Genomic DNA, 9,777 nt, shown 5'->3' on the forward strand with positions numbered 1-9,777 from the left:
TTAAATATATTAAATATATTAAAATATATTAAATATATTAAATATATTAAAATATATTAAAATATATTAAATACATTAAAATATATTAAATATATTAAAATATATTAAATAATATAATATATTTTATATATTGAAATATATTATAGTATTTAATAATAATATTTATATATTAAAATATATAAAATATGATTTTGAACTAAATATATCGAACTAGTGAACTACAAGAAGAAAATAGTTCATTGGTGTGAATGGACTTAAAATAACCAGCAATTTAAAATTAATTAAATAAAATAATAATTAATAATCCAGGCAAAAACTAAAAAAATAGAAATATATATAAAATATATACTCAGAACTGAACCGATAGTCAAAAAAAATCTATCATTCTATCAGCATAAAAACTAAGAAACCTAAAAATTTCTGATACGAAGCCTTGATGTTGCAATAAATATAAGTTCTAGAAATCTAAGTTCTATATCACCATATTGGAAGATACCAATGGTAGTCTATGTCACGACAACGGACACGGCTCACTTAAGCTCTAATAATTAGACCCATAGTGGTAGCATAGTTTTGAATTTCACTAGCTACTTAATGGAACTTTAGTTAAGGATAGCCATCACCAGCGAGTATTATAGCTTGTTGTTATATTCCATTGATAACTATATCGTAAGAAACATAAATGGAACCACAAAAACAAAAACCATTTTATATTGTAGTAGCCCGTCATGAAGGCACTGTTATAGTATCCCGTCACAAAGGTAGCGTTGTGGTGGTTCGAAATCAATGTGTAGTAGCTTATCCTGATACCAGTGTTGTAGTAGTTTGTCTTGATATCTGTCTTGTAGTAGCTCGTCCTGAAAGCAGTGCTATAGTAGCCCTAACAAGAGAACATATAAAACAATCACTAGACATTATTATGAGGTGAAATGAGAAGAGTGTGGTATTGTGTATGAGAAGGGGAGGGCAAGTGTTATCGCACATAGCATGGATAAAGAAATATTGTAACTTACACGAGTCCGTGTCGCAAATTAATAGGCCTTAAGTTTGTTTTTGGACTGGAGCATAAAAGCAGATGTGGAGACATCAAAAGAAGTAGAGCTACAGTAAAAAGCCATATGTTGGGAATTAAGTTACATAAGTGTGATAAGTATATAGGCTATATCTAGACTTTGGTTGAGCCAGTACAATTTTTGCTATAAGTGTGAGACGTCTTTCATCCCGGTGCCAATAATCTACAATGACCACATATTCATAATCGCACCTGATGGAGTTTCATTATATAAAATCATAGTAGAATATTATGGGTTAAGACAACAGCATATGACTCTTCTGATAAAATATAATTATGTGGAGATAGTATCAATTTTTCTAAATATATTTTATTATATATATTACTAAGTATTTATAATATATAAATATATATATATGATATAATTTTGTTTAAATTTTATTATTTTTTTTTTATATATTCTATTTTTGTAAATATATTTTTACATATCATAAACAATTTATTTATTGTTTATAGATATTTTATTCTATATTTAATTTTATATATAACTAAATATCAATTTATATTTATTTTATATTTTAATATATTGTATATTTTATATACATATTTTACTGTATATGGTTTGAGTTGCAAGTACCAGGCATTGGACCTTTTTAAATTAAAATCTGGATCCGCGTGTCAACATACAAAGACAACCTACAATTATACTGGGTTATTCCAAATGAACTGAAATGGGCAACATTATCTTTCTTGTAATAGTCGTTTTGACTTCAAAATAACGATCTTTTGGGCCACCTATTGTGTAGTTGTCCAGCTTTAGCAGGGAAAAAGTTTGCAATTGTAGAAAAACCTTTTTTCGAACATCGTAAAGAACAAACAGAAACTGATATCGAAAGTCTTATAAATTTCTCACGGAATATAAATTGGTTAAAGTTATACAGATAGCTAGTAGATCAGGATTTAAATTTTCACAGCTTTATATATGTATATGACATAATTGTTATAAATTTAAAATGAAGTAAAATAAGGTTAATACTATATACATACTACATAGCTCATATATCTTATTGGAGTTTATAAGTGCTCTGTAATTTCACGTTAAACTGAACCGAATCTATAGATATATGTATATAACGAATTTTAATTTAATAATTTAATTTAATGTTTTAATCCTCCATTTTTAATTTGTTACTTTAAATTTTTTATTATTTATTTTATATTTATAAACATCGTTTTCTTTATAATTAAATATACTTTACATTATTTATATTATAATGTACAATCTATAAAACATTTGTTGATCAAAAATCAACAATTAAATCTCTAGAAAACATTTTATCGTATGTGAATTATGCATGACTTAGTTATAAAACCTAAAAGATTATTTTGATTATGACTGTGACCTATTTTGAAGTCGGACCACTAAACAGAAAACAAATATAGTATAAAATATTATTCTTTTTTTGTGATATATGTAGGACTCATATGGTACTGTACAGAATATCGTATTGGTTGTATTTTAGAGTAATCACAGAAAATCAGAGATTTTTATGATAAAGCAAAAGTATATCAAGAAAAATAGATTGACTTCCATAAAGTGAAGGTGGGTCGTTTTTACAAGTAAGCTTATAAATATTTCTGTCTCATTATAAACTATTTGTTGTTTAAAATTTTGTTTTAATAATCTGGTTTATAACTATTGATTTTTTAATTAATTAAAAAAAAATTGTAATAATAATTTAAAGCTTGATCTTTCAAAGTATAATTTATTAAATTCTCTTAAACACTAATCTCTTCAATGCAAAAATACTGTACGGTTTTATGTCTATAGAACTATTGAAAATCGAAATATTTTTAAAAATATATATTCTTTTACAGCTTTCTATTTTTAATATAATTTTTATATAAAAGTTTAAAAATTAATATTTATAGGATAAAATTTGTTCCGATATACATATAGTTAATATGTGTCTATGTAAAAAAAAAAAATTTAAAAATTATAAGCTTCTGATAACTAAATGATACAAAAAAAATAAAATAAAATCAGAAGCATTTAAAAAATTAAATAAATTAAGCATATTTAAGCGTTTTAATATATTTAATATATTTCCATTTAAAATAAAAAATAGATATTTAAAGGAATAAGAAGTGCTAAAAAATTGCAAATTCTTTAAGTATACAATTTTTATTAACTATGTATCTAATTTTTATAAACCTGTTTTCAAGCTTCATTATTTATTTTATATAATATATAATTTTCTTTATAGAACACTTTATAATATATTAGCTTTTATAATAATCGCCAACGTCATTGGAAAAAGTTCAATATAGTTAAGGATGGTTTTCTATATCATAATATATTCCTTTATATTTATAATAATAAAATAATAATTAAAAACAACACATTTATTTTGTTTTTTAATTTAAATATTTTCATATATATATTTTATTAAATTTACGTTACTTATTAATGTATAAGTAATAATATTTTATTAAAAGATCAAACTTTCAATCAATGCAAGATTTATTTATAATAAATTTTTTATTTTGAGCTTTTTTATAAATATTAATATTTATTATAAAAATACTATTTGACAGATTTATTTTTTAATGAAATTCTTCGATTTTAATAGTTTGACCAAAATTTAATTACTGTTTTATACTTGCGTATTAATTATTAAATATTGTTACTTATTAAATGATGTTAGTTACTTAAAAATATTATTTATTTAATAATGTTAATTACTTTTCAATGTTACGTTAATAATTATATATATTTAACAAGTATAAAATATAATGGCTATATAATTATTACATCTCAAAATTTTAAAAATGTTTAAAATATTTTAATAATATATTTTTATTTATTAAAATTCATTATTAAGAGAGCAGAAGGGGAAAGTTTTGTATTAAAATGGCGAAATCATTTTTCAAATCAGATTATTTATTAAAATATATTATATTTAATTAAAATATAATATAATATGGAATAATAAAAATATGGAATAAAAACTCCATTGTTTTAAAATAAAAATTTATTTAAATAAAAATAAAAAACAATAATTCAGTATAAGACGTCGCACTTCTCTGATGGCAAAATATGCAGCGAAATATTAGGTTTTAAATATAATTAATTCTTGAATTAAAAAGAATTGCATTATATTTTTAATTGTCTTTTTATAATACAGAATAAATATTGTACATTACATATATATAATTGTATATTACACAATTATAAATATTCAACAATAAAATGATATTTTTTATTTTACAATTTGTTATTTAAAAAAGATTAAATTAATATTAATTTATATTAGATAATAATAAATATATAAATTTTATTTAATATTTTAATTTAAGTTACAACTTCTTTATTAATAGACTTAATTTTTTATTGAAATTTATTTTAATAAAAAAATTTTAATTATTTAAAATAAATTTTAATTAATGTTACTTTAAATTAAAAATAATATTATAAACTATATAATTATATTATTACTTATAATAACAATTCTTATTTTTATAATTATTATTATAAAAAAATCTTTAATTTTATGCTATATTACAATAGTATTTTAATCTATAAAAATTATATTTTTAAATTATTATTGAAAAAATTTAAATAATATATTAATAATAATAATTTATTAATTATTATTTAATGTAATATAAATTACACTTTTTCCGAAATAATAATTTAAATATTATTTTGTTTTATTTTTTTTTATTATTAATTTCATATTTTATTTTATAATTTAAATTATATATTAATTATTTAATGTAATATAAATATATAATATTTACGTTTTTTGAAATAATAATTTAAATATAATTTTTTTATTTCTTTTTGTATTTGATAATTATTTATTTTATTTAAATTTCAATTTGTTTATTAAAAAATTAATATTAGTTTTATATTATTTTGAAAGCTAAAATAATAAAAAAATTAATTAATAACTATATTTTTTGAATCACATTTCGACTTCATTATAACATATTATAATACAATATTCTATAAAAATAAGTTTTCCTTATTTAATATTTTAATGTGAAAATAAAATATTATTTTATTAATAAAATATTTTAAGCATTGTTTTCTTTTATAGATATATATTGTAATTGATCGATATCACAATTTAATAAATATGTACGCACAATTTAAGCGTTGTTTTTATTACAAAAATATAATAACGAATAAATGTTAATTTATAAAAACAAAACAAATAAATAAATAATAATTTTAATTTAATAAAAATAAAGTGCAACATTCGAAATACTCTGGTTAAACGCATTTAGTATAAATAATTACTAAACTATATAGTAACTAGTCAAGCAGAATTCCTGGTTTTAATAATCCTTATAGAAATAGTTTAATACAGTATATTTTAATGACATATTAAATATAATGAATATATATATATTCATTACAATATGTATATATATGATAAAAAATAAATATTCTTATATATTTTATTTGAAAATATATATGATTTACAAATAAATTAAAAATTAATAAATAAAAAGTATCCTAACAAAAAGCTAATATAACATTCTGAAGTTTGTTAATATATTGTATATTGATATAATTGGACTTAATTGAAGTTTAACCTTAAAAATGAATATTATTTATTGGACATAAATTAATTTTTTTTTTAATGATTAAATTATCCAATATTATTCGAAATGTATTAAAACAGGTTTTAATGCGATTATATCCAACAATAGTACTATATTATATCAATATATTATTATTCTGATGTTATTATGTTTTTCTTTCATATTATATGTTTAATTGACCTTTCAAAATGACAGATTTAAATAAAAGATGGGATTGCAGCATCTTAATTATAACAGTCTTATATATGATGTAAAGATAATAAATGTAGATTTGGCATTCATCTCTATAAAAAGGGTTTCAATTAATTATCTATATATTTTAATTATTATTTTATTATGAAACTAAATTTATTTAATCACTATAAAATGATACGTCACTATTCAATCTTATATATAAGTTTATATATTATATATAAACTTATATATTATATGTAAACTTATATATTATATATAATATGATATATTATTTTAGACTGTATATCTTACAGTATATAACTTAATATTCGCGCATATATAAATTAAAATGAAATATTATGAAAAAAAATTATAAATTCATCAATAAATCTGGGTTTGACTAAGTATATTAAAAATTATATAACAGGAGGTATTAATTACATTTTTCAATTCTTCATAAAAAAAATAAAATTACAAATTTTCGAAATATATAAAATTAAACAAAAATTTAAATGAGTAAAAAATGCGAAAATACATTATTTATTAATTTTATATTAAATTATATTATTTAAATTATGATAATATAATTTTTAATAAAATAAAAATTTAATTTTTTTTTATTACTTATCAAATATTTATTTTAAATTGATAAAAATTTGTTATTAAAACCTTATGTACAAAATTTTGCCTACATTTCGAGTGAATTTTTTATATTGTTATTTTTAATATATAAAAAATAAAAATTTTAGAGAGAATATTTGGCTGCTATTTCAATTTTTATGTTAGAAAAATATAAAAAAAATAATTATTTTTATGCAAAATTTAATTTAAATTTAAAAATTACTTTTACGAAAATAAATACAAATTTATAAAACCATATAAATTATGTATATAATTACGAAACATGAAATCAGAAAATTATTATTATATATTATATACAATAAACATATGCGAATTTTTAAAATCCAACTATTGAATTAAAAACATAAAATATTAAAACAGTAAGAAAGAAAACATTTTTCAATCAAGTTTTATAATATAAAAAAAGAAATGATACGAAAAATTAATATATATTGCTTATTGAATAAAAAGATATATATATATATCCTTCGTACAATATGTACAGAAAAAAATAAAATTTATACAAATAATAACAAAGAATTTATAATTCAATCGAAATTATACTTGCAATATTATTAAGAATACAGAATAAAGTATATATAAATATATATTATATATGATTATATGCTAGTTTTATTTTTGTGATAATAATAGATGAACCCTAATTTCTTCACATGTTTATGAAAATAGTCCAGATTTAAGTATAAAACTAATTCCATTGTATTGTCTCCAATAAATCTCTACTTTTCTACTTTTAAGTCCAGACGTTAGGTCACATTCGATCACATTCAGTTTTATAAGTGCATCCAGATGTCAGATGTCAGTTCACATAACTTACAATATTTATTGCTAAACAAGACCAGATCAAATAGATTAATTTTCAGTTTGCTATGCCTAGTAACATAAATGAGTTATTTAAAGTTATACATTGATTTTAATTGGCGGTTACTATTGGAAATGAAAATAAGGGTTCTAGATTATCTCAGACCTAATTATCTTATTCCAATGTGACATTTCTAAGTTTCTTTATGCGCTTAACTATATCAATGTATCGGTGTAGCTTCTACAGCTCATCATTCCATCTAATTCGATACGCGTCGCCAACGCGTAAGAGACCATAGACCTTCCGAAAAATTTTTCTATCGAATGCTCCTAACGTCTTCCCATCACTATCGGTAATTGTTCAAGCTCCTGCACCATACAGCAGTGGAGGCATGATAAAAGTTTTGTAGAGCAGATTCTTAATTATCTACTTTTTCAATTGCCTCTAGCTTCGCTGGTTTGATCATAATGTGCGAATAAAAAAAATTGCTTCGGCTAGAATGGTGTTTGATTCGGTGCCCGCAGGTGGAAAACGCGGTAGAGAACCTCGTCATCTTCGATGGAAGAACCAGATGACCACCGATTTGGGGGCGGTTTGTACTACCAACTGGCGACAACAACAAACTGATTGAGCTGGCTGACAGAGGTTACTCGACTCGGTCAAGGACGAAGTTGTGTGACATCTTCATCTGTTTTATTGCTATTATATTTATCGAAAGGGAGAAAGGCGTATTTCAACGTATTTATATATATATAAATAATATCTATTGTATTACCCCTAAAAAATATTTCCATCTCAACCAGAAGTTGCCTCCATTTCTTCTAAATCTACCCTAAATTCAGTTAAAGGCTATAAACCATATAATTTTCTTAGGTTCAAATTTTTATCTCATCTTCTTAGATATAATCAAAATTTTATTTAAAACGTTGGAATGCCATTTGGTTGGAATTCGAATCTAATCTGATTTTATTTTAGATTATTGATAAACATTGCAATATCATTTTGTTCATATTTTTCTCAGACATAACTCGACCTAAGACTATGTAAGATAACTATGTATTTTCTGTACAAAATAGCTCGAGGTCAAGTAGTTTAATATATCTTTCTAATTAGTTCTGCGGCCATTTTATTACTATGGGTCTTATATTACAGATTTGTAGCTGGTATATATAAAAATCATTACTTCACCAGCGACAATCATAAGATATTTTACAATCTAATTAATTTTTTCTAAATAAAAGAGGTTAAGATATTTGTTATATTTTTTTTATTGCGTCGATTGTATAAAAAGTATATTGCATTAATATAAAAGTTCGTAATATTCCATAGTCACATATTTCTAGAAATTGTTAGAATTTAATATTATAAATAATAGTTATTAATAATAAGTTATATTACCTTGATAATTATGAATAACCTTTTCGGGATGTTCTTGTGATAAATGTCCATTATAAGGATGTTGTTGGTTTTCTATTTGTTCAAGTTGGCGATGAGACTCATTCAGGGTAAATTCCAAATCGAAATCATTCCACTTTTAATCATCTTTACTTCAACTTTTGAATCCATCAAATAAGTACAGATCTATAAATGATATTCTAAGCATCACAATACTACAATATTCCAAACATAGTTACAGATTTTCATATTATTTTAAAATGATATATATCTAATAGAAGTTAATATATAATATTACCTTTATACTTATGAATATATTAATAGAAATGTTCCTATGATGAATGTTCATTTTCACGATGTGGTTGGAGTTGCCTTCGTTGAAGCTGGCGACGTAACTCATTCAGGGTAAATTCCAAATCGCAAGTTTCCCATTGTCTCCCATAAATTAATTCTCTAATCTGTTTTTTCATTGCATCAAATGAGTACAGAGCATATAATACCATTGTTACTAACACGACATATCCTAAAATTGTTGGATATTTCTGATCTAATCCTAGCATAGTCCAAAGATAGTGTTCCGTATCGGATGTTATAACGTCAGTTATACATTCCGAGCAATATGTTGCTATAGCAATTTCAGTAAATCCCTCTGTGATTAATATTTTAAGGATGAATAGGAACAAATTCCACAGGAATGACACGTGGGTATAATATCTATTCATTTTATTAAAGCTCATATTTATAACTTTTGTGATAATTACTTTTGTTGCAAGGAGGAACAAACACATATATAATGGAACAAATTTCGCACATATGTCCTTGTCAGGAACTGTTCTTTTCATTTGCCAATATACGGTTAAAGCTATATAAAATATATCCCATGTTCTTAATCTTATGTTGAAAAAAAACCAAAATAGACTCGAAATCATTGTTACCGGAAAGGGCTTAGAATTTTGAAAACTGATGGAATTTGTAACTGACTGTAAAATTTTTAAAATATTAATAAAAAATATAAAAATTTAATTAAGCTTTTTACTTTCTTTAAAAGGAAAATAAAAATCAAATGTAAATGGATTAAACTGTATGGTATCGAAGTAAAAGTAGAAATGTATAATTCAAAGGGTTCTATATGTTT

The 9,777-nt window shown here is 21.8% G+C and overlaps 1 long non-coding RNA gene across 1 annotated transcript; it reads right to left on the minus strand.

Annotated features, from left to right (window-relative positions):
• Positions 1 to 8,497: 8,497 nt before the first annotated feature.
• LOC119669897 lies at positions 8,498 to 9,628 on the minus strand. Its single transcript, XR_005251648.1, has 3 exons — positions 8,941 to 9,628; positions 8,646 to 8,857; positions 8,498 to 8,586 (listed from the first exon to the last, which is right to left on the minus strand). It is a non-coding gene; the product is annotated as an uncharacterized LOC119669897 (long non-coding RNA).
• Positions 9,629 to 9,777: the final 149 nt, after the last annotated feature.

Source organism: Teleopsis dalmanni, chromosome 1 (assembly GCF_002237135.1).
Source record: "Teleopsis dalmanni isolate 2A chromosome 1, ASM223713v2, whole genome shotgun sequence".
Taxonomy (NCBI): Eukaryota; Metazoa; Arthropoda; class Insecta; order Diptera; family Diopsidae; genus Teleopsis; species Teleopsis dalmanni.